The 25,920-nt window shown below is 46.1% G+C and overlaps 2 long non-coding RNA genes across 2 annotated transcripts; one reads left to right on the forward strand and one right to left on the reverse strand.

Annotated features, from left to right (window-relative positions):
- The first annotated feature begins 331 nt into the window (after positions 1–331).
- On the forward strand, positions 332–16,542 carry LOC137547001 (uncharacterized). Its single transcript, XR_011026428.1, has 3 exons — positions 332–442; positions 10,562–10,643; positions 16,391–16,542. It is a non-coding gene; the product is annotated as an uncharacterized lncRNA (long non-coding RNA).
- Positions 3,428–21,555, reverse strand: LOC137547002 (uncharacterized). The gene is made up of 4 exons (XR_011026429.1): positions 21,314–21,555; positions 13,920–13,954; positions 11,491–11,591; positions 3,428–4,633 (listed from the first exon to the last, which is right to left on the reverse strand). It is a non-coding gene; the product is annotated as an uncharacterized lncRNA (long non-coding RNA).
- Positions 21,556–25,920: the final 4,365 nt, after the last annotated feature.

Genomic DNA, 25,920 nt, shown 5'->3' on the forward strand with positions numbered 1-25,920 from the left:
CAGCTGTCACAACACTAGGCACGTGTGACAGCAGCAGCAGCCTGCCTGGCGGCACCGCTCAGCAATGTCACGGGCAGCTGAGCGCGACATCCTGCCGGAAATCCAGCAGCCTCGCAGACACTGACCGGGTGCTCCACTTTGCTCAAGCTCCGCACGGCTCTGATCAGCAGCTCCAGTGACAGAGAGGCCGGAGCCCTCCACCATAGCGTCTCTGCTGCCTCCATCCCGCACTGATGCACTATACTACACTAGGGAGCGAGCCCAGACTCTCGCTCTGCTTCCTTCTTACGTCTGTGGGGGCGTGGCTTAGCCCATTAAGGCGGAGCCTGGTCCCGAGCTTTGACTGACACTTAGGGGCGGAGCTCAGCTCGAGCATCGATACACTCCTCTTGTTCAAAAACGGATGCAGCTGCAGAGGAGGAAGACATGTGAGGTGCAGCAAGTAAGTACAGGGGTGGGGCAGCCATTGAACAGAACAGTACCCTGCCTGTCCCTTAGTAACCACTTGTTGGCTGGAATTACATATAAATGGGCGGGACGATCCAGGATGAGGCCCCTCCTTGTCGGCACTGAAGGGAGGTAAGCGGTGACTGATAGCAGGCAGGGCAGGGGCAGTCCCTGAGTCACACCTACATACAGTGCCTATAAGCTGAGATGCTGTCATATAGAAGGATGAGGGGGAGGAGCGCAGTCTCCCCACCCCTCTTGGTGGCCCTTCGCCGGTGTCACGTCAGCTATTGCAGCCTCTCAGATTTTGCAGCCCCGCATGCGCAGTAGGAGCCTACGCCCCATTACATTGTGCAGCCAGGTGTGAAACGTCCTAAATCTCCGCTTCCGCACCACGTACACCCCGGAAATTTTCAGGGGAGGGAGGGGACCCCCACATCTAGCTCTGTGCCGAATTGCAGCCCCCGAGCCCTGCTGGTTCCCGAGACTGATTGCAGCAAACCTATCTCGGGAACTACTGGGGCTAGGGGGCTGCAATTCGACACAGAGCTGGATCTGGGGGTCCCCTCCCTCCCCTGAACATTTCGGGAGTGTATGTGGTGCGGAAGCGGAGATATTTCAGCTAAATAATGTCTAACTTCCCACTGAGCATGCGCGATACTCAGTGAGGAAGGCTGCTTCCGGGCTGCAATATCTGACATTACACCGGCTGGAATGTTAGGTTTTATGCACACAATACAGGTTTTTGCCCATTTTAATTTGTGCATTTCTTCGATTAACCATGTGTGACATGTACAGCATGCTTTTGAAAATATATATATATATATGTGTATACACATATACATATATTATTTAATTATATAGCGCCAACATATTCCGCAGCGCTTTACAAAGCACAATAAGACGACAAGGGGAACATAGATACAACTAACAAATGTACAGCAGAGTTCCAAGCAGCACAAATATTGTTACAAGAACAGTAAACATTAGGAGGATTAGGATATATATCCATACATATACAGGGAGAGTCTAAAGAGCGAGCCCTGACTCTCGCTCCCTTCTTACGTTGGTGGAGGCGTGGCTTAGAACCTTCGGAGCGAAGATTGGAATGTTGGGGGCGGGTTCGGGTCCCGAGCTTTGACTGACAGGGGCAGAGCTTAGCTCGAGCCACGATTCTCAGCTCGATCCTCTCCTCTTGTTTGGCAACTCAGATAAATGCAGCTGCAGGGGAGAAAGATGTGGTTGCTGCTACAATGAAGTAAGGGGGCGGGGCAGCCATTAAACAGAACAGTACCCTGCCCCCTAGGGATTACATATAAATGGGCGGGACGATCCAGGATCAGGCCCCTCCCTGTCGGCACTGAAGGGAGGGCAGCGGTAGATGATACCAGGCGGGGCGGGGGTGGTCTCTGAGTCACACCTATATACAGTGCGTATAAGCTGAGATTCGGCCATGTAGTAGGATGAGGAGCGCAGTCTCCCCACCCCTCCTGGTGGGCCTTTCCCTGCTGAAATGTTAGGCTTTATGCACTCTATACATGTTTTTGCCCATGACAATGTGTGCATTTCTCCAATTAATCATATCTGATGTGAACAGTGTGCTTTTTAAATTAACTACAGAAATGATATTGTGTAGTTCCAAACAGCACTGCCAGAGCAGGATCATCCACATGGCAACATAGGCAGGTGCCTGGGGCCTACTGTGTGTCAGGGGGCCCTACTGCCACTTTGACCCTCTCATTTCAGGTTACTAAAAGAACCATGGGAGGAGGGGGGCAAAACGACTAGCTTGCTAATGGCCACATTTCATTGTAATCCATCCATGAGCACTGCTGCTTCTAAACTGTTCTCAAAGCTGTGCAATGCATCTGCGATCTTGTAGACATTTTACAATGCATAAAGTGCATGAATCCTTAAAGAACAGTCATGTGTCCGAAAAAGGACTTGCAAATTGCATGCATCTAGTGGAAATGTACCCTCATGCATTAAGATGAAATGTAGCCCTGGGCAAGGTAGGAAATTTAGTAGGAGAGTGGTCAGTTGGGCCGCCTGGCACCCATTAGGTCCCAGGCACCTACCTAGGTTGCCTGTTAAGACGATCCTTCCAGAGGTCCCTTAAAACATCTGGCAGAATAGAATGAGCACATATATTACACAAAAAGCTTGTAGTCATCAATCAATAGACATGTGACATGAAATATGTAGAGTGTATAAATGCATATTGTGTTAAACTAATCGTATATAAACCTGGTGCAACCATGAAAATGGATGAAATCCAATTATTTTAAAAACACTGAGGCTTTGTTCACATCTGAAATCGAAATTGCTGATGCCAATGATTTTTTATTTTTTGCACGTTTTCCCCCCTCCCAGCGCTCCACTGCGCGCTACGATTTTGTATAAAGCACTTTTGCAGAGCGATTCTGTTTTTCCACTTCCTGACACCAGTCAGGAAGTGAACTCTTTCATCCAGAAATGAATAAATACAATGTATTTATTCATGAAAACACGAACGCAATTGCCACACAAAGCAATTTTGTGAGCGTTTTGCATTTTTCCTATACCTTCCATTGTAACAAAATCTTCCTAAAAAATGGTACATGCATTGCTTTGCTGAGCAGAAATCCAACAAAACGCGCTGATATGAACTATCCTATAAGGATATATTGCACAAGCGCTTGTAGGGCTATTTTGAAAATCGCTGGCGCTAAAAAAAATTGCACAAAACACCCTAGGTGTGAACTAGCCCTTATTTTTTTTTTTTGCAATTTTCCATCAGATTGACGGTCAAATCGATTATTTCCGACAGGTCCAATCTGATTATTGACACAAAGGTTTGGACAAGCACCATCCAGTTAAGCTTCAATGTTAGGCTAATGGTATTCAATTAAATAAAACCAATAGTGTGCAGAAAGGCCACCAAACATGATAAGTACACAAGGAAGCAAAGTATGGCCCTACAAAAACCGCACCACAAAGGTTTAAATATAAATAAGCCTTTATTTATCCATATCAAAAGTGTTAAAAAAACATGAACTAAAAACAATGGCACATTATTGTATTGTATACATGTAAATATGTATCCAGTGAAGCCCTCACAATAATCTGTAAGAATTCAAACACAAAGTGAATGTCTTCAGAATATTACAGTCTCAATCCACAGACAGTAGTGGAAGTGAATGGGTGATGAATAGAATTGGCTGTGCACAAAAGAAGGGCAGAATGGCCGTGTATGAGGCCACCCTGCATGAAAACCGTCAGGGTGTGGAAGATGCCAGAGTGAGAAGAGGTCCGTGTGTGGACCTGTGTAGAAAGTGCACTGTGAAGTAGTGAAAGGAGCAGTGTAAGCCTGGGGCATATGCCAGGAAGAGTGTACTGACAGCAACTTACCGGGTGTGGAGAGAGAGAAGAGGGCGTGCGTGCCTGTAGCCGTCGCAATTCGCCGCTATACGCGGCTTCTTCCGGGCATGAGTAAAGCCAGTTTGCCCAGTGATTAAATAGTCGCAGTGGAGTGACGCGCCGCCGTGCATCATGACGGTGGCCTGGATGGGACGAAGCAAGGGGCTGAGTAAGGTGTGTGGCCACACACAGGGACTGGTCTCCACGTACAGACTGATGTGGTAGGCCATCCCCGCCCCCAAAACACCGCCCATCAAAGCCGCGGCCATTATTAATAGGGGCAAAATGGGCAAATTATTTAAAAACAATATGGACAGTAATATAATCATAATTCTAAATAATGTGAACAAACAGCACGGTGAACAGTCGCCAGAAACAAGGGGAAAGATAATGTATATATACACACACACACACACACACACACGCGCGCACGCACGCACGCACGCACACACACACGCACACGACTGGAAGTGTGCAAACTGGACAACAACAGATGCGGATCTCCGTATCCTCTCAACGCAGATCATGCATAGGACCCCACTACAAATGGAATGTCGGAGACCCTAGCAGGCTACAAACGGTACTGCACCCTACATAGCAATACTTATACAGAAGCAAGTGGATTGTACAATACATCAATAGTTTATACAGGATAATGAGCATTATAGACAGAGGTAGCTAGTCTATAAAGGATAGTTGGTTAAGTCTCTGTGGCACGGAAACTTGAGATGCTGTATTGGTTGTCTGTCGAACCAGATATCTTGTGGGAACAAAACCATCTGAAAAACTGGTACAAAAAGAGAGAGGTCAATAAACCTCCACAATAAAAGCACATACTCGTTCTATCAATATAGCAATATAATGATCCAGCAACACAAATGACCAAAATTGATTTCCAATCTGATTTCCGATCGTTTTTATGATCGATTTTCTAATCACTTCTATACAAAATCGATCGGAAAATAGATTGGCGCTGTCAGAAATAATCAATTTGACTGTCAATCTGATGGAAAAATGGATTGTGTGTACTAGGAATTGTAAAAGGCACAACTTATATCCAGCGCACTTCCTATTGCTATGTACTAGGAATTGTGTTTTCTAGTACACATGTAAAAGATCCACCATACCTCCTGTCTACTTTTGTTTTAAGAACAACTGTAACATGAGGAATATGGAGGCTGCCATAAGTGGACCTGAACTCTTGCACAGAACTGAAGGAAAACAGAGAAATGTACCCTGTATGTATTTAGAAAGTTTAATTCCCCTTCATTTGTGTCTAATCACAAGTTGTAATTTGATCTCTCCCTGTGTCACATGACTGCCACAGCAGAGATGGCAGATAAGCTCATTTAAAAGCACAGGCTGTTAACAATATGTCTGCTTCCTTGAATTAGGAAGGAGAAACCGTGCAGATTTATTTTAACCACTTGCCGACCGCCCACTGCACAGAGGCGGCCGGCAAGTGGATCCCGCAAGGACCGCCGCATGTTGGCGGCGGTCCTTGTACGGGCATCGGCGGAGCGATCGCGTCATTCGTGACGCGATCAACCACCGGCGCCTGGCTCCGCCCCCTCGCGCTGTAACCCGCCAGCCGTTCGGAAGCGACAGCGGGTTACTAGCACCCGGATCGCCGCATACAAAGTGTATGATACACTTTGTAATGTATACAAAGTGTGTTATACAGGCTGCCTCCTGCCCTGGTGGTCCAGCCACCCTAGTCTGCACCCAAGCACACTGATTTCCCCCCCCCCTGCCCCCTGATCGCCCACAGCACCCCTCAGACCCCCCCCCCCCAGACCACTGTTTGCACCCAATCACCCCCCTAATCACCCATCAATCACTCCCTGTCACTATCTGTAAACACTATATTTTTTTTTTATTCCCTAAACTGCCCCCTGCTCCCTCATGATCACCCCCCCACCCCTCAGATTCTCCGCAGACCCCCCCCCCCCCCTGTGTACTGTATGCATCTATCCCCCTGATCACCTGTCAATCACCCATCAATCACCCTCTGTCACTGCCACCCATCAATCAGCCCCTAACCTGCCCCTTGCGGGCAATCTGATCACCCACCCACACCAATAAATCACCCGCAGATCCGACGTCAGATTACCTCCCAAATGCATTGTTTACATCTGTTCTCTACCCTAAACACCCACTAATTACCCATCAATCACCCCGTCACTGCTACCCATCAGATTAGACCCCTATCTGCCCCTAGGGCACTCAATCACCCGCCCACACCCTCAGAACGCCCTCAGACCCCAGCCCTGATCACCTCGCCAGTGCATTGCTTGCATCTATACCCCCCTCTAATCACACCTTGAGACACCCATCAATCACCTCCTGTCACCCCCTAGCACACCTACCCATCAGATCAGGCCCTAATTTGCCCCGTGTGGGCTCCTGATCACTCGGCCAAACCCTCAGATCCCCCTCAGACCCCCTTCCGATCACCTCCCCAGTGCATTGATTGCATCTATTTTCCCCTCCAACCACCCCTTGAGACACCTATCAATCACCTCCTGTCACCCCCCTAGCACTCCTATCCATCAGATCAGGCCCAATACAACCTGTCATCTAAAAGGCCACCCTGCTTATGACCGGTTCCACAAAATTCGCCCCCTCATAGACCACCTGTCATCAAAATTTGCAGATGCTTATACCCCTGAACAGTCATTTGGAGACATTTGGTTTCCAGACTACTCACGGTTTTGGGCCCGTAAAATGCCAGGGCGGTATAGGAACCCCAAAAGTGACCCCATTTTAGAAAAAAAAGACACCCCAAGGTATTCTGTTAGGTGTATGACGAGTTCATAGATTTTATTTTTTGTCAAAAGTTAGCGGAAATTGATTTATTGTTTTTTTTTTTTCACAAAGTTGTGACAAAAAATAAAATCTTCTATGAACTCGCCATACACCTAACGGAATACCTTGGGGTGTCTTTCTAAAATGGGGTCACTTGTGGGGTTCCTATACTGCCCTGGCATTTTAGGGGCCCTAAACCGTGAGGAGTAGTCTAGAAAACAAATGCCTCAAAATGACCTGTGAATAGGACGTTGGGCTCCTTAGCGCACCTAGGCTGCAAAAAAGTGTCACATGTAGTATCGCCGTACTCAGGAGAAGTAGTATAATGTGTTTTGGGGTGTATTTTTACACATCCCCATGCTGGGTGGGAGAAATATCTCTGTAAATGACAATTGTTTGATTTTTTTTTTTTTTTACACACAATTGTCCATTTACAGAGATATTTCTCCCACTCAGCATGGGTATGTGTAAAAATACACCCCAAAACACATTATACTACTTCTCCTGAGTACGGCGATACCACGTGTGGCACTTTTTTGCACCCTAACTGCACTAAGGGGCCCAAAGTCCAATGAGTACCTTTAGGATTTCACAGGTCATTTTTGTTTCAAGACTACTCCTCACGGTTTAGGGCCCCTAAAATGCCAGGGCAGTATAGGAACCCCACTAATGACCCCATTTTAGAAAGAAGACACCCCAAGGTATTCCGTTAGGTGTATGGCGAGTTCATAGAAGATTTTATTTTTTGTCACAAGTTAGCGGAAAATGACACTTTGTGAAAAAAAACCACTTAAAATCAATTTCCGCTAACTTGTGACAAAAAATAAAATCTTCTATGAACTCACCATACTCCTAACGGAATACCTTGGGGTGTCTTCTAGTCTTGAAACAAAAATGACCTGTGAAATCCTAAAGGTACTCATTGGACTTTGGGCCCCTTAGCGCAGTTAGGGTGCAAAAAAGTGCCACACATGTGGTATCGCCGTACTCAGGAGAAGTAGTATAATGTGTTTTGGGGTGTATTTTCACACATACCCATGCTGAGTGGGAGAAATATCTCTGTAAATGGACAATTGTGTGTAAAAAAAAACCAAACAAACAATTGTCATTTACAGAGATATTTCTCCCACCCAGCATGGGGATGTGTAAAAATACACCCCAAAACACATTATACTACTTCTCCTGAGTACGGCGATACCACATGTGTGGCACTTTTTTGCAGCCTAACTGCGCTAAGGGGCCCAAAGTCCAAAGAGCACCTTTAGGCTTTACAGGGGTGCTTACAAACTAGCACCCCCCAAAATGCCAGGACAGTAAACACACCCCACAAATGACCCCATTTTGGAAAGTAGACACTTCAAGTTATTCAGAGAGGGGCAGGGTGAGTCCGTGGCAGATTTCATTTTTTTTGTCACAAGTTAGCAGAAATGGAAACTTTTTTTTTTCTTGTCACAAACTGTCATTTTACGCTAATTTGTGACAAAAAAATATCTTCTATGAACTCACTGTGCCTCTCAGTGAATACTTTGGGATGTCTTCTTTCCAAAATGGGGTCATTTGGGGGGAGTATTTATACTATCCTGGAATTCTAGCCCCTCACGAAACATGACAGGTGGTCAGAAAAGTCATAGATGCTACAAAATGGGAAAATTCACTTTTTGCACCATAGTTTGTTAACGCTATAACTTTTACCCAAACCAAAAAATATAGGCTGAATGGGTTTTTTTTAATCAAAAACATGTTTGTCCACATTTTTCGTGCTGCATGTATACAGAAATTTTACTTTATTTGAAAAATGTCAGCACAGAAAGTTAAAAAAAAATCATTTTTTTGCCAAAATGCATGTCTTTTTTGATGAATACAATAAAAAGTAAAAATCGCAGCAGCAATCAAATAGCACCAAAAGAAAGCTTTATTAGTGACAAGAAAAGGAGCCAAAATTCATTTAGGTGGTAGGTTGTATGACCGAGCAATAAACCGTGAAAGCTGCAGTGGTCTGAATGGAAAAAAAAGGGTCTGGTCCTTAAGGGGGGGGGGGGGGGTCCTCAAGTGGTTAAGATTTGTACCAAGGAGAACAAAGACATTTTTTTTGTTTAAAGATTATTATGCTGTTGCGTATATTTTAGAGCAGAGATGACGTTATGAGTTCAGGTCCGCTTTAAATGTTGCCTGGCTGCCCTGCTCGATCCTCTGTCTCTAAGGCTAGGAACAGACAACAGAAAAGCTAGCGTTGCAGAAAACGCAGCATTTTTGCCGCTAATGGAAATCAATGGGCTGCATCAAAAAATGTATATTAAAAAACGCATATGCGTTTTTGGTGCATTTTCAAACATGCATTTTTAAAAACGCTAGTTTTGTTGCATCGTTTTCAAAAACGCACATAATGATCATCAATAGTAACGCAATAGTATGCCTTTTTTAATGCATTTTTATATGCGTTTTTTATTTTATTTCCGCTTCCTGTTTTTCTGGTGATTTGCATAAACCACAATTGAAAACGCATATAAAACGCATATGCGTTTTGTATATGCGAACCACAAATGCATAAAAACGCCCGCAAAAAACACTGGAAAAATGCATATGCGGCAAACAAACCGCCAACGCACTAAAAATGCACACACAAAAAAACCGCACATGACAGAAAACTCGCACCCAGCCTAATACTTTTAGGGCTTGTTCACACTGCAGGCGTTTGTTATTTTTTAAGCGCAGGTGATTTTTCAAAATCGCCCTGAAAGCGCTTACACAATGATTCTGTATGAGATAGTTCACATGTGAGCAGCTCGTTTGCGTTCCTCCTTGTAAAGCGGTGCTGGAGCCATTTTTGAGGCCATTTTGCCTCAATGGAAGGTATAGAGAACGTGAATCGCTCACAAAACCGTTTTGTGGAGAGATTGCGTTCACTTTAAGAATACATTTAATTTATTCTTTTCCAGATCAAAGAGTTCACTTCCTGACTTGCGTCAGGGAGTGAATTACCAAAACGCTGGGGAAAAACACGTCAGAAACCGCTAACTACAAAAACGAATTGTCCACCCACACGCCAGCAATTAGAAAAAAAAAAAGCCTATAAAAAAGCCCACTGTGGACGGACGCGCGAGCGGAACGCATGTGAACAAGGCCTTAGCCATTCACCCTGAACAAGCATGTAAATCAGATGTTACTTACATCATTATCAGATCTCATAAGTGTAGCCATCTTCTTGTTTCTCATGTTATTAAAACACTACCGCAGCCAAATAGATCAGCAGGACAGCTAGGCAACTGGTATTGTATAACAGTATATGGCAGCCTCCATATCCTTCTCACTTCAGTTGTGCTTTAAATCTATCCCTTCCTCTGATGGGAGCCACAGCCTACTCCATAGCCTGTATAGTAAAAGTCTACAGACTGTCCCCCATGCAGATCTTATTGGATACATTACTCATTAATAAATCAACAAAGTGTGTGTGTGTGTGTGTGTGTGTGTGTGTGTGTGTGTGTCCCAGACATACTACACTGGGTAGGCGCAGTATGTCTGTAGAGCACCTGGGGTCACCAGCGAGCGCGGTCACTAGGCACCCAAGCGGACATACTGCACATGCGCAGCGTAGTAAGTCCAAGTCAGAGGGAGCTGACCACACCGACCAGGACCCATACAGCGGAAGTGATAGGGAAGCAGAGGCAGATGTGGGGCCGCGGGAGGTGCGGTAAGCCTATGCACACCTCCCCACACAACACACAGGGAGTCAGTTTGTGGATTTATTTAGGACCCAGGTCAGGTCTCCTTTAAGCCTGGTAAACCAATTATGTAGTCCATAAATGTATTTTTTTTGTTGTGCTGATTGCATATAAATAATAGAATATAATCATATTAACAACCTATTCATAAAAAATGTACAGATGTCATTCACTCTTCAATCCCTTAGGTTTTCCAGCACACATGTTGAAGATCGGGGGACACAGCGGACGAGACCGGGAGCAGCAGGACGGTTGCGGCAGCTGGAGCAGGTAAGATTACAATGAAGAGGGACTGGGGGGGGGGCGCACATTTACATTTGGGGGGACAGCAGCCAGGTAGTGAAGGGCAGCGTCACAAGGCCAATTACCGAGATATTTCATGGTGAAATTGATCGGGAATTGGCCTGCAGTGTATGGGCAGCCGACAGATCTTTTTCCGAGCAGATTTGATCAGAGAGATATATCCCTTCGTTAACATCCCTAGATGTATGGGCTCTTTAAAGGATACTTTAGTGCTAACTTCAAACTGTTCAGCGCAGTCATTGACCTCCGACTCGAACATCCTGCGCTGTGAATGCGCAGTATGTCCACCAGGGCGCTTTGTGGCCGCACTCTGCAGCAACGCCATGTGACGTAAGCGCATTCAAGTGGTCGCTCATTCTTCTCTGACCTCTAGCATCAACAAGGCATATTCGCCCACAGGAGTGCCGCATACTGGATGTTTTTCCCTTTTCACACCATTCTTTGTAAACCCTAGAAATGGTTGTGTGTGAAATTCCCAGTAACTGAGCAGATTGTGGAATACTCAGACTGGCCCCACTGGCACCAACAACCATGCCACGCTCAAAATTGCTTAAATCACCTTTCTTTCCCATTCTGACATTCAGTTTGGAGCTCACGAGCTAGTCTTGACCAGGACCACACCCCTAAATGCATTGAATCAACTGCCATGTGATTGGTTGATTAGATAATTGCATTAATGAGAAATTGAACAGGTGTTCCTAATAATCCTTTAGGTGAGTGTATAACAATGGTAGGAATTAGATTGTGAGCGCCTTGAGGGACAGTTAGTGAATATTATTTATATACATATATACATACACACATATATACATACACATATACAGGGCTGTGGAGTCGGAGTCGTGGAGTCGGGCAATTTTGGGTGCCTGGAGTCGGAGTCGGGAAAAAATGCACCGACTCCTAATGAATTTGTAACTGTAATTAAAATAGAAAATATGATAAAATTTTCTATTTCTCAGATAATAGTCATTATAAATAATGTATATATACAGTAATAGCTGTGCTTAGTCTACAAAAATGAAATAAACCAATCAAATTTAGTTACTTGTGCTGCTTCAATAAAGCAGTTCCCCTATTTTTAAAGTCAGATATACACATCTGATTGTGACTGTATATATGATGTGTACACAGGAATCTCTTATATACACTAAATAACATCTATGCTGTAAGTATAAAGCCTGATGTGTAGCCATGTCACTAATAGAGATGGTCAACGAGATGGAAATAATTCTGCATTGATGCTGATTTATGCAAATGTATGCACTCCCTTTGCTGATGAAATCAAATAATTTGATATGTTATTAAAATTTGGTTTGGTGACTACAAATTAAAGGGAAACTGAGACGGGTGAAAAGTAAAGTTTTATACATACCTGGGGCTTCCTCCAGCCCCCTTCAGGCTAATCAGTCCCTCACTGTCTTCCACCACCCGGATCTTCTGCTATGAGTCCTGGTAATTCAGCCAGTCAGCGCTGTCCGGCCGCATGCCGCTCCCACAGCCAGGAACATTCTGCACCTGCGCAATAGTGCTGCACAGGTGTAGTATGCTCCTGGCGGCGGAGTGTGTGCATGCGCACTATGCCTGACTGGCTCAAGTACCTGGACTCATAGCAGAAGATCCAGGTGGTGGAGGAGGACAACGAGGGACTGATTATCCTGAAGGTGGCTGGAGGAAGCCCCAGGTATGTATAAAACTTTAATTTCATCTGTCTCAGGTTTACTTTGTTACACAGTAGTACTATACTCTACATATGCACTCCCCACAGAGCTGCAGGGAATCCACTGAGAATGCTGTGCACATTGAACACAGAGGTGTTGTCTGTTTACAATCTCCTCATTCCCCTGCAGAATACCTGCACATCATTCTTACATGTACCCACACTTACATTGCCTAGGGCCTTTTCCGGTTTGTACCTTTTACAAGTACTTTTACCAAGGACTAGTTTTAGTCTAAAGGGAATAAATATAGTAGTCTACATATCCTTCTCACTTCAGTTGTCTTGTAAAATTCCTAAGCGTTGGCAGTTAAGAGACGAATTTCATGTTACATACTTTTAATCAACAAAATTGTAATATGCAAATTAGAGGAGTCGGAGTCGGAGTAATCCTAAACTGAGGAGTCTGAGTCGGTGGATTTTTGGACCGACTCCACAGCCCTGCACATATATACTTTACAGCACTGTGTAAGATGTTGGTGCTATGTAAGATGTTGGTGCTATATAAATAATAATAACTTTATCATTTTTTTTTGTTGGTCTTATAGTGGGAAGCCGCGTGGTCACTGAGTCACACCTACAGACAGTGCGGTGCCTATAAGCTCAGATGTGGCCATGTAGTAGAATGAGGGGGAGGGGGGGGAGGGGGGGAAAGGGGGGGAAAGGGGGGGGGGGGCGGGGAGCACAGTCTAACTCTACCCCGCAAAATCCACGACTGCTGCCCTGTGCGCTTCTGTGTGAGGCAGGGCTATGAGCTGCAGCCCTGCCTTACACACGTCTGTCAGCGGCGGATCTCCGCCTCTCCCCCGCCCCTCTCAGCGAAAGAAGACTGAGAGGGGCAGGGGAGAGGCGGCGATCCGCCGCTGACAGACGCGTGTGAGGCAGGGCTGCAGCTCATAGCCCTGCCTCACACGGAAGAGCTGCCCGGATTGCCCCCCGGGGAGTTTGAGGGGATTTAGATAGTTTACATCGGTGGGGATGCGGCGGTTTAGTTAGGGATATAGTATCAAAAAGATTTATGACAAAAAAACACTTTTTTTTTTTTAGAGACTTCTGAGTCTCTTTAAAGTGTACCAAAGATGAATGGGAAAAAAATGTTCATACATACCTGGGGCATCCTCCTCCGGCCTAAAGCTTACAGCCTAAAGGCCTGTTTCTACTAGACATGAATCACTGCATTTTCCTGCATGTAAAATCAAGTGGGGAAACGCAGCCTACTGAAAAATATTGCATGCGCCGGGGGCGAGAATCAGATGGCATGCAGCCAAAATATTCATCACAAATCTGAATCTCTATATGCATGGCACAGCTAGAGGGATTCAGGTGAATTCTTGCATTACTGCAAGTACCGGTGTGCATCTCGCAAGACGCACATCAGCACAGTGGAAATGGGCCCTAAAACAGGGAGACAGGTCAGTCTGATACACTTCCTGCACTGAATACACACATCATACTTTTACCACTTGAACACGTACAATACAAACATCTCTGCACCAGAATTATTAATTACTAAGTTTTCTCATACTTACATTCCCCTCAAAAGGCGTTTTACCACAAGGTCTGTCTGCAGAATAAAATAATGTAATATGTAAATAAAATAAATGCAGCAACTATCTTTCGTTAATGCTACACAGTAAACTTTTATATCATCTGACATGAAACTTCCAGAGACCTCCAAATACCTAATTACCTGCTGTAATGCCATACATATCTACACCCTGTAGGCACATGCACTGCATACATATCTACACCCTGTAGGCACATGCACTGCATACATATCTACATCCTGTAAGCCCATGCACTGCATACTTATCTACACCCTGTAGGCACATGCACTGCATACCTATCTAAACCCTGTAGGCACATGCACTGTATACATATCTACACCCTGTAGGCACATGCACTGTGTACATATCTACATCCTGAAGACATCTACGCTGAATACTTATCCACCCACTGTAAGCACATGCACTGTAAATGGATCCACACCATGTAGGCACCTGGGCTGTATACGTATCCACACCCTGTAGGCACCTGTGCTGTATGCATATCTACATCCTGTAGGCACATGCGCTGAATACTTACCTACCCGCTGTAAGCACATGCACAGTATACAAATCTACACCCTGTAGGCACCTGAGCTGTATACATATCTACATCCTGAAGGCATCTGTGCTGGATACTTACCCATCTGCTGTAAGCACATGCACAGTATACTTATCCACCCACTGTAAGCACCTGCACTAAATACATGCCCACCCCACCATAAGCAACTATGCTAAATACTTACCCACCTGCTGTGAGCCCCTGCTTTGAATACTTACGGTATCCACACATCTAGTGAGTTTGGTGGGCGATCGACCAAGAGACAGGTCTCTCTCTGGTCAAATCTTATCTGAGAGAGATCTGTAGGCTGCCGTAAACCGCAGGCCCATTCCCGATAAGTTTCAGCATGAATTAGTTCGGGGACTGGCCCTGTGACGCCGCTTCACCACTCTCACCCACTGTCCCCTACTAATGTTTTATGCCCCCCCGCAGTGCCCGTGCAGTTATACTTTACCTGTCATAATGTCCGTTTCCTCGTACTTCCGCATTTGCCAGCATTATAGCACGTAGGGCATGTGTGACATCACCACATGCTATATGCCGGTAGTTACGTGGGGCCCTAATGCTTAAATCTCTCATCGCGGTTGGCAGACAGGTAAAGTTTAACTGTGGGGGAGGGGGGGGGGGGTGTTTGGACATAAAACACTAGGAGAGACAGAGCTGGGGGTTCTGTCGCTCGTCCAGATATTGCACGCTGTCCTTGCCATGGAAAGGTGGGTATATCAAGCAGAAATGTGATCATGTTAAAGAAGAACTCAGTGAAAATAATGTACTAAAAAAGTGCTTAATTTTTACAATAATTATGTATAAATTATTTAGTCAGTGTTTGCCCATTGTAAAATCTTTTCTCTCCCTGATTTACATTCTGACATTTACCACATGGTGACATTTTTACTGCTGGAAAGAGATATCAGTGGAAGGAGATCCTGTTATTTCCCACAATGCAAAAATGGTCCTGGCATCAGTGTGGGAGGGGTTCCACCACAGTATCAGCCATATAGAGCCCCCTGATTATCCATTTTTGAAAAGGAAAAGCTTTCTCATGGGAAAGGGAGTATCAGTTCAATCCTTAATTACGGTTTCTCTTTAAAGCAAATCTTTACTTATAATAGAAGTCAAGTAAATCTGACATCATCTGTATCCTGAAATAACAAAAACATTATTACCACAGTACCAGGGGTGCAGCTAGTAAGAAACCTCTGTGCCCCCTCCGCCCCCCACACCACACCAGTTTTAAGTAGCCAGAGTTGCCCCTGGTATTAAGCAGCCCTTCAGTATTGGTAGTCAGAGGGTACCCTCTAGTATCAGATAGCCTCAGGTAGCTCCACAGTGTATAGGAAGTCCGAAGTAATCCCCCAAATGTATGCATCATCTCCCAGTCTAGATAGCCAGAAGCAGCCCCCTCCTTAACAGTACAGGTAGCCAGAAGTAGCTCTCCTGTATAGGTAGCCCCCCGGTATAGATCGTCAGAAGGGACCCCAGTATTAGGAAGTATCACCCATTATTGGTAGCCAGAGGTAGCCCCACGGTATAGGTAGCCCCCTCGGTATTGGTAGAGCGAAGGGCAACCCAGTATAGGTAGCCTCCCTCCATAAAGGTAGAAAGAAGAACTAGGTAGCCAGAAGTAGGTGCACTCCGTGTAGGGGGCCATCCAGAGTAAGTAGCCAGATGTGAACCCTCCCCCAAAGCAGAATAGTGATATACCTTCTTCAGGTGTCCCTGCCTCTATGATTAGAGCACCCTCTCTCGTCATGTAACCAGACAGCGTGGCAAGACAGGGCCCTTTAAATTATGCTGAAGGTCTGCTTTAATGCATATTTGCAGAATAGTCCTGTGTTTTTATTAATTACAGTTGGAGACAGTGATTTTTTTTTTTTTTTTTTTTTTTTTGCAGGTATGCTAGGGTGACCCAAAGATTTTTTTCAGTTTTCTGATGATGTTAGCACTCTGAAATAGCAACCAGCCACAAGCTTTGTCTTATTACTTCTGTACAAATGAAACATCTCTGTGTCCTGCATGAATTTGATTAAAACAAAATTCAAAATATTCACATTTTATTGCTTTATGGCCTGAAATGCAGAAACACTAAAAGCCAAATTCAACTTATAACAGGCAAGTGAAACGTATACCGTAATTCAGGAAAAATAAAACCCTCATATCCCCACATCATGCGGGCCCCCTGCCATCACCAGGCTAGTGCCTTTGTCGACTTGCCTTTAATCCTGCCCTCCCTAAAGATGCCCATACCAGGGCTGTGGAGTGAAAAAAAATCATCTGACTACAACTCTGTTTATGAAACCCTCCGACTCCAGGTACCAAAATAGCTCCAACTCCTCGACTCCGACTCCTCAGCCCAGTCCGAAACATGGAGTGGTAGAAAAATCATTTAACTCCAGCTCCTCAGTTCATGAAACAACCGACTGACTCCAGGTGCCCGAAAATTGCTCCGACTCCACAGCCCTGGCCCATACATCTAGAAATGTATGGGCAGATTCAACCAAGAGACAGATCTCTCTCAGATCAGAGAGATATATGTTGCCTGTCCATACACCACAGGCCGATTCCTGATCAATTTCAACATTAAATCTCTCAAGAATCAGCATTGTGTTGCCGCCTCGCCACCCCTGGATGCTGATCCCCAAATGTTAGATGTCCAACCGGTCAAATCCTTGATTAAGCAGGCTTATTATAATACTGATTTTCATACAATCAGATAATAAGAATGGTAGATCAAATTCAAAATTGACAGATGTATGGCCACTCTTCACACACAGTCACCCCCAGCACCCACACCGAACGCCAGAAAATGAATCTCATTGCCCATATTTAGTGAATATACAGATACAGTACTCATACACAAGCTCCACACACACACACATTTCAATATATTAAAACACACAGCACATCAATATTTTGCTAAAAAGGAGTACCTAAGCTCAACTCCAATGGTCTGAAATGATTTGAGAGGAAAAAAAAAATCCCCAAAATTGCAATGGTTTACATGCACATGAACCACTGTAATGGTAGGGATTTTTCTCCTTTTTTATGTTTATCTATGCAGTAGCTGGATATTGGGCTGGAAAACCTGAGCTGAAGCTTGTGTTCAGAAACACAATCACCTAAGGAGAGGGAAGCCTCAGCATCCTACAGGAGGCTTCCCTCTGTGTCCTCCGCTGCTTGCCGGGAACCTTGTGCTGCTTGGAGCCATCTCCCTCTGCAGCCATGCGAGCAGGGCCTCACCTGTGCAGTATCTGCTCCAGCCTACTGCACAAGCACGGCCGTACTCACACAGGCGCAGCACGGCCACACTTGTGCCAGAAGGAGTGCAGCCCTGATCAGATTACTGACATGCCCTTGTTGTTAAAGAGAGTCTGTAATTGAAAAAGTGTCCCTGGGGGTACTAACTTCATGAGGGGGAAGCCTCTGGATCCTAATGAGGCCTTCCCTGTCCTTCACAGTAGCTCCTATCCAGCACTGGCTCCCCCTGAAAATCCACTGACGGCCGCCTGCAGGCTCAGTAGCACCTATGACACGCGGCGATATTTACCTTTTGGATCCAGCACAGGCACAGTACCATCTTCCCCTTCTGGCTCTAGCGGAAATAGTCAAGCCCCATCGGGTCCACTCTACTGCGCAGGTGCAAAACGCATCGTAACGCAACGGCAATGCAAGGAAATGGGGCCTAGCACACTTACCATGTTGGCTTGCGAAGGAAGTGCCCGATCCACCGTCGAGCCACCGCAGAGTCAACAACACGTTACCAAGTTACGCGACGGTGCAGCGGCAGTGGAAGCAATTAAGTCAATGGGCAAATGTCAGCGGTGTGGATGCGCAAAATGACTGGAATACGACAGGGAAACCAGAAAATCCCAGTGACGTACTTCCTGTCCAGCAGAGAGTACGTCACAGGGCGACGGGCGTGCGAGGGGGAAGGCACTATACATATGACCCTGTCGGAGCACTCTGCTGCAGGGTTACAGGTTAGGCATTTTGTGTGCATCGCACCGCAAACACTTTTCAAGTGTAAAACCAGCCTAAAAGCAAACCTATAATGTTTGCTACAACCTATTTCGGATCTACAGGAGGGGGAAGCCTCTGGATCCTCTAGAAACATCCCCCATCTTCATCAGCCAGGCCGGTCCAGTGATGAGACCTGAAGCGTGGCCACGCGTCACCTGCGCAGTAGCACAGAACCGACTGTGCTTGGCTTTTTTCCGCTGGAGCCTGGCTGGTGCTCCTGTGCAATGCGCAAACAGTCCACAAGTGGTTTTGCAGGGATCTCAGCGCTGGAACGGCGCAGTGGAGGAGGACGGAGAATCCAGAGGCTTACCCTTACCAAGGTAAGTACACCCTTGTGGCTGGTAATGGAAATTACAATATTTTATGCTTGATACACACCATGCAATTTCCCGTCAGACAGACCAGTTAAATCGATTGTTTCTGAAAGGTCCGATCGTTCTTTTTTGTAATCAATTTTGTAGAGACATGATCGAAAAATCGATTGTACCTGTCAGAAATAGTTGATTTGACCCATCTATCTGACAGGAAATTATGATGTGTACCAAGCATTATATGCAGTGCACATTGGATTCTTGAGTGTGAAATATTTAGTGAGGTTCTGACTCCAATAATAATATAACATCAAAGTGGAAAAGATGAACAGTGTTTATTTACTTGACCAGTGCAGGGCCGTTTCTGAAAAATGTTAAAATCTGCAGCAAAACAATCCTTCCTCCACCGCTTAAAGGAGTCATCAGGGGAAAAATAGTAAAAGAAGTGGTGCTTACCGGGGGGCTTCCTCCAGCTCCAAGCTCCCAGGACGTCCCTCGCCGCAGCTCTGCCCGCAGCCGTTCGCCGCAGGTCCGTCCTGGTCCCCGGCGATGACGTCAGAGCGACCTCCAGGTAGTACTGCGGTAGTACTGGTAGACCTAAAGTACTGCGCATTCGCAGTCCGCTCCGGCCCACGTGGCAGTGATTGACAGCGCCGCTCGCGCAGTACAGAGCAACCTGGAGGTCGCTCTAATGTCATCGCCAGGGACCGCGATGGACTTGCTGCGAACGGCTGCGGGCAGAGCTGCGGCGAGGGACGTCCTGGGAGCTTGGAGCTGGAGGAAGCCCCCGGTAAGTACCACTTCTTTTACTATTTTTCCCCTGATGACTCCTTTAAAAGACAACCAGAGACGTTGCAAAAAAGCTTTTATACATACCTGGGGCTTCCTCCAGCCCCATAAGCCTGGATCGCTCCCATGCCGCCGTCCTCCGCTGCCTCTATCCACCGGTACCGGGTCCTGTACTTTCGGCCAGTCGACGCAAGCGCAGTGCGTCACTACCGGCGGACGCGGCCAATTGTACGCAAGAGCAGGGACTCTCTCCATATCCTTACGCATGCGCCTCCATACTACGCAGGCACATGCGTAAGGATATGGAGAGAGTCCCTGCTCTTGCGTACAATTGGCTGCGTCCCGGTAGTGGCGATAGAGGCAGCAGAGGACGGCGGCGTGGGAGCGATCCAGGCTTATAGGGCTGGAGGAAGCCCCAGGTATGTATAAAAGCTTTTTTATTTTTTCAATGCTGTCCGTCTCTGGTTCCCTTTAAGTCCCTGCCTTCACTCCAGCACTCACAAAACATCTAGGGATGATGGGCAGATTCCACCAAGAGACAGATCTCTATCTGATCCAATCTAATCAGTTAGAGATCTGTTGGCTGCCCATACACCAAAGGCCAATTCTTGATCGATTTCAGCATGAAATATTTTAGGAAATGGCCTCGTGACATTGCCTCGCCGCCCCACCAAATGTTTTATGTGACCCCCCCTACCCCGTGCATTTATACTTCCGAGTGTCAGCACTGAATTCCTGCATTGGCGCGCCATATGACTACCCGGCATCTAGCACGTGTGTGACACACACCCCATGTCTATATGCCGGTAGTCATGTGGGGCACATCTGTGGAAGTACAGTGCAGACACTGAGGGGACAGGTAAAGTATGAGCACCAGGGGGTACATAAAACATTTGGAGGGACAGCAGCCAGGGGGTCTCTGTCACATTCGTCATTCATGTTTATCGCATGCTGTTACCGCCACGTACTGAATCAACCACGTTGACCCGAGATTTCCCTGCATGCCTAATCAATACATTCAACCAATTTCAGCCTCAATTTGGTCATACTGTTGATTGGTCACTTGGCGGCACCGATTTTATCCAATTCAAACATAATTAACAAAATTGGATGGTCGATTGTCCGCCAAGTTGACAGATGTATGGCCACCTGCAGTCAGCTCCACCTCCACACACACCAAACCCCAAGAAATATTAATTAATCATATTATGCATATACAGTACACAATTCCAGGGCTCTGCCTCCTTGCATGTGAACAGTCAATAGGCAGACATTACTACATACTCTACACGTACAGCAGCACACAGGCTTCTTCCTTCCTTATCTATGTTTCACATCCATCCTCCACTATGCTCTGTGTTCCCCAATAATAACGATAGTGCACAGCAGCTACTGGGGCACTAATGATAGGCCAAAGCTAATATATATTGCATGGTAAGGTAAATGGGCTCTGGTCACGTGTGCCTGCATGCACCGCCCTCAGGGCACTAATGATAGGCCAAAGCTATATAGCTGCATGGTAATAAGGTAAATGGGCTCAGGTCAGGTGTGCCTGCATGCACCGCCCTCAGGGCACTAATGATAGGCCAAAGGCAAAGCTATATAGCTGCATGGTAAGGTAAATGGGCTCAGGTCACGTGTGCCTGCATGCACCACCCTCAGCGGTGACATGCCCAGTATGACGTCAGACATAATACCTTCCCCGAGGATCCGCTCCTCGCAGACTCGGCGCCGGTTGCAGAGAGCTCGAGCTCGCACACTCGGCCGGCGGCGGTAGCAGAGAGGACTGACGTGTTGCTAAGACGGCAGCTACCTCAGCCCTATACGTCGATTCCACTAAGAAGGAGAGAGCGGCTGTCACTGCTCACACCCGGAGCTCCCCCTTGTGGCTGGCAGCTAGAAGGAGAGAGCGGGTCTGAACACTGATCAAACCCGGAGCTCCCCCTTGTGGCTGGCAGCTAGAAGGAGAGAGCGGCTGTCTGAACACTGATCACACCCGGAGCTCCCCCTTGTGGCTGTAGCGGCAATAGCAGGATGGAGGCAAAACATTGAAGGAGATTTCTGTGAGTAAAAATGAACCTAGTTCTGACCGGGGCAGGGACAGGTTTTGGGTTACATTTATCCCAGGTCCCAAATCTCGCCCTCCCAGTATAGCCAGCGGGATGTTTTCACTCCCTCCCTCCCCAGTATAGGTCACCACCTGACCCCTGCACACTATAGACAGCCAGAGCTCAGTCCCACACCCATCTTGTAAATGCCGCAACGCAAAAGTGTGCTGAATATTCTTTTCCCTCTGGCCTATACATTGTATATATGTTTAATAGTGTTTGCAGTGAATGTGCTGATGTTGCTCACGTGCTGCTGCTTTGTGCTGCAGCTGCATTTTACAATTAAATTATAAGCTGCCATTTTTGGTGCATGTGGAAATAGCGGAGTTCATTTGCAGCGCGCAGCTTCTGCACATACTGGGGTACTAATGATAGGCCAAAGCTATACACTTCCATGGTAAGGTATTGGTAAGGTATTTGTGTTGTGGTCACGTGTGGTTGCATGCGGTCACCTGTCACTGCATGCGCTGTACTCAGCGGTGACACGCCCATGACATGACGTCTTGTCAGACGTCATAGTCACCCCGAGGATCCACTTCTCGCAGATTCGGCAGTAGACTGGATAGAAGCTACTCCAGCCAGGGCCGGGCCGAGGCATAGGCTGGAGAGGCTCCAGCCTCAGGGCGCAGTGTAGGAGGGGGCGCACAATTCATTCAGCTGTCTTTCCTAATTGTGTTTGAAACAGAAATAAATAAGAAAAGAGGATACATAGCAGTGACTGCAAGCCAGATAACTAGATATTAAGGTGTTGGGGAGGTTGTGGGCCCTGTGGCCCTCTTAGTCTAATAGCAATCAGTGTGTGACGGCTGGGGTGGGAGGGGTGGAGGGGCGCACTTTGGTGTCTCAGCCTTGGGTGCTGAAGGACCTTGTCCCGGCTCTGACTCCAGCCCCATACCTCCACTAACCAGAAGTGAAAGAGATCGGCTTTCCGAGCAGTAATCATACCCGGAGCTCCCCCTTGTGGCAGTTAGCGGGAATGGCAGGATGGAGGCACAGAATGGAAGTCATTACTGTGAGTAAAAATGACCATTTACAGTTATGACCACGGCAGTTTCTAGGTTAAATTCCCCCTCCCACTATGGGCACTTAGATGTAGTCATTCCCCCACCTTGTAAATAGTGATGCTGGCGAGCACTTTGCCAGCGAATAGCTATGGGCAGCCTGGCCCTATACTACTTCCAGGTCGCAATGACCCGCAGTAGCACGGGTGCCCTGGGCCGGATACGTTCATTAGTACGCATGCCCTGGCCTTGATTGTGCACCTGTTGCCAGGTACGCTTCGTGATGTCACGCTCATGCGCAGAGCATGCCCAGCCACAGGCGCACAATCTAGGACGCTCACCAAGCATGCGTACTAATGAACGCATCCCCGGCCCAGGGCATACGTACTACTGCAGGTCATTGTGACCTGGAAGTAGTACAGGGGCTAGGCTGCCCATAGTTTCGCGGCGAGCAGTTTGCAGAACTGCTCGCAACATCACTACTTGTAAATGCAGTAGCGCAAAGGTGCCATAATTATTATCCTTTCCCCTCGGTCCTTGTAATTGTGTATATTTTTATAGTATGTACACTTAATGTGTTGATGTCTGCTCATGTGTTACTGCTTTGTGCTGCAGCAGCATTTTACAATTCATTATTGTTTGGAACCACCAATGGACAAAAATCTCCTAACCAATCTGATCAGATTTCATTAATGTAATCATATTGATGAAATCTGATCAGATTGGTTAATAGATTTTTTTCCACTAGTGGTCATGAACAACCGTTTCCGAATGATTGTAAATGGTAATTTGTAACTACTAAAGGAAAATAATCTCCTAACCAATCACATTAATGAAATTAATCCGATTTTTGGATCAATCCCATCAATCTGATCTGATTGGTTTGGAGATTTTTGTCTATTAGTGGGCGCAAATGGTCATTTCCGATCGTTCATACGAAGAATCTTTTGAAAATTGTATTGTTAGTGGCCACCTTTAGTATTAATCAACCTGTCACTACTCAAATCCATGATGTGGGCACTTTAGTTTAGTAACAGGTGTACATTATATGCAATCCCCGCTCCATACCCTCATACCATGTGACTTTGGGGTGTATGCAAGAAACTGTGTTAAAGTGGACCCAAATGAAAAATACAAGACTTCAGAAATAAAATCTATTTTCTAAAGTATAATAATAGATAGCAGCCTTTTTCAGCTGCATGATGACAAATATAAAATATTTTACATTTATTGGAAGAACCCCTCCCTTCGTTTCATATTGCCAGGACAGAATCCGGCAAACTGGAGAGTAGGTGATGTCCGGCAAAGGAGGAATTGCTAATGGCTGCCACCTGTATAACCCTAGTTATGAAAAGAGAAGGGTGAAAAGCATGCACTGAAATGCTCATAGGCTTGAAGGAGTGTTTATTTATCTTTGTATGTGTCAGAGTGGTGCAACTAAATATTTTGAATTAAAAATTGTTTGGTTTGGGTTCGCTTTAAGCAGAATTTCATGCCTAAGGTTTTTGCATGAGGAGTAGTGACTAATGCATTGCATGTAATGTATTGCATTCTGCTCTACTAATCCTGCGGCAAAACTTTATGCACATCATCTTGCTTAATGCAATTTATTGCGCACGCCCTTTTGAGTTTAGTTTTAGGCTGCAGGGTACCAGAGGATTGGTGTGTCCCGACGTGGGCACAGGACTTCTGCAGGGGGCTGGTGGAAGCCCCAGGTAAGTGAAACTTTTTTTTTCTTCTACTCGGTTAAGGTTCACTTTAATGTGCCCATACACATGTCAATCTGCCACCAAATCGACCATCAGCCTAATTTCTCTTCTGCTTGATTTCAGATCGAATATGTTCTGAAAGGATTCTATTGCCTGCCCACTCACTGCAGACAGATTTCAAAAAGAAACACCAGTGTGGCGAGGAACAGGAGCTCGCGGTGAGGTCGCTGGAGGAGGCCAGGAGTCGCGCCGGCGGACAGGTGAGACTTTAACACTTTGTTTCTTAAAAAGGAGAAAACACTGCTTAGGTTCCATTAATGCATATTTGTTTTATACACTTTAATGCAAAACAACTAGAGAAATAGGTGTAGCTGAATGTTTAATACGGACGTGGGGGCTGCGTGTGGAATGGGAGGTGAGCTGATGTACATGTAAGGGGTGGTTATACACAGAAGTGGGGCTTCACATGGAAGGTTAGTCAAAAGAAAGTTGGCTTAGAAGAGTACAAAGCATGAATTTGGTATTAGGTGGCACCAGGGCCAGGCCGAGGCATAGGCTGGAGAGGCTCCAGCCTCGGGGCGCAGTGTAGGAGGGGGCGCACAATTCATTCAGCTGTCATTCCTAATTGTGTTTGAAGCAGAAAGAAATAAGAAAAGGGGATACATAGCAGTGACTGCAAGCCAGATAACTAGATATTAAGGTGTTGGGGAGGTTGTGGGCCCTGTGGCACCTCTTAGTGTAATAGCAATGAGTGTGTGACAGCTGAGGTGGGAGGGATGGAGGGGCGCACTTTGGTGTCTCAGCCTTGGGTGCTGGAGGACCTTGTCCCGCCTCTGGGTGGCACCTTCTCACCCTGGCAATCACTAAGAGCCACTGTACACTGCACGGATGAAAAACTGATCCATCAAACAGATCATTTTTATTGGGCATCAGTTTTTCATCCAGGATTTCCATTCCATTACCGATCGGTCGATGCATTTCTCAATCTGGAATTAATAGTTGACTCCCTATATTTGCAATCCAATCAGCAGAACGGACTGAACACATCTTTTTCAAACAGACTGAGGATCCGTTCGCATCCGTTGGGATACCTTCCTAAAACAGACCGTTTTTGTGTACAGTGTGAACCGGCCTATAGGATTTAGTCCTGATGGTGCCTTCATTTTTCTACCTCTGAGCAGACTCTAAAGGTTGCCATACATCTAGTGATTCGGCTTTGATTCTGTCATTTCATCCAATCAAATGTGCTCCAGTATTTCTAACCAATGAAAAGTTGCTGATATCATGTTGACCACCTTAGTCAGTTGAGCAGGATTCAAGATTTCGGTCATTCACACAGGAATTGGCTACTTTTCACATACCGTTTGATTGAATCTGTATCGATTCTTGCATTCAGAGCATGGAGGTACAATATCGGTCAGATTGATTTGTGATAGTGAATCACATAGGCTATCCCTTGTACTGTTTGGGCTACTAGCCGATTGAC

Source organism: Hyperolius riggenbachi, chromosome 2, assembly GCF_040937935.1.
Source record: "Hyperolius riggenbachi isolate aHypRig1 chromosome 2, aHypRig1.pri, whole genome shotgun sequence".
In the NCBI taxonomy this organism is placed as follows: domain Eukaryota; kingdom Metazoa; phylum Chordata; class Amphibia; order Anura; family Hyperoliidae; genus Hyperolius; species Hyperolius riggenbachi.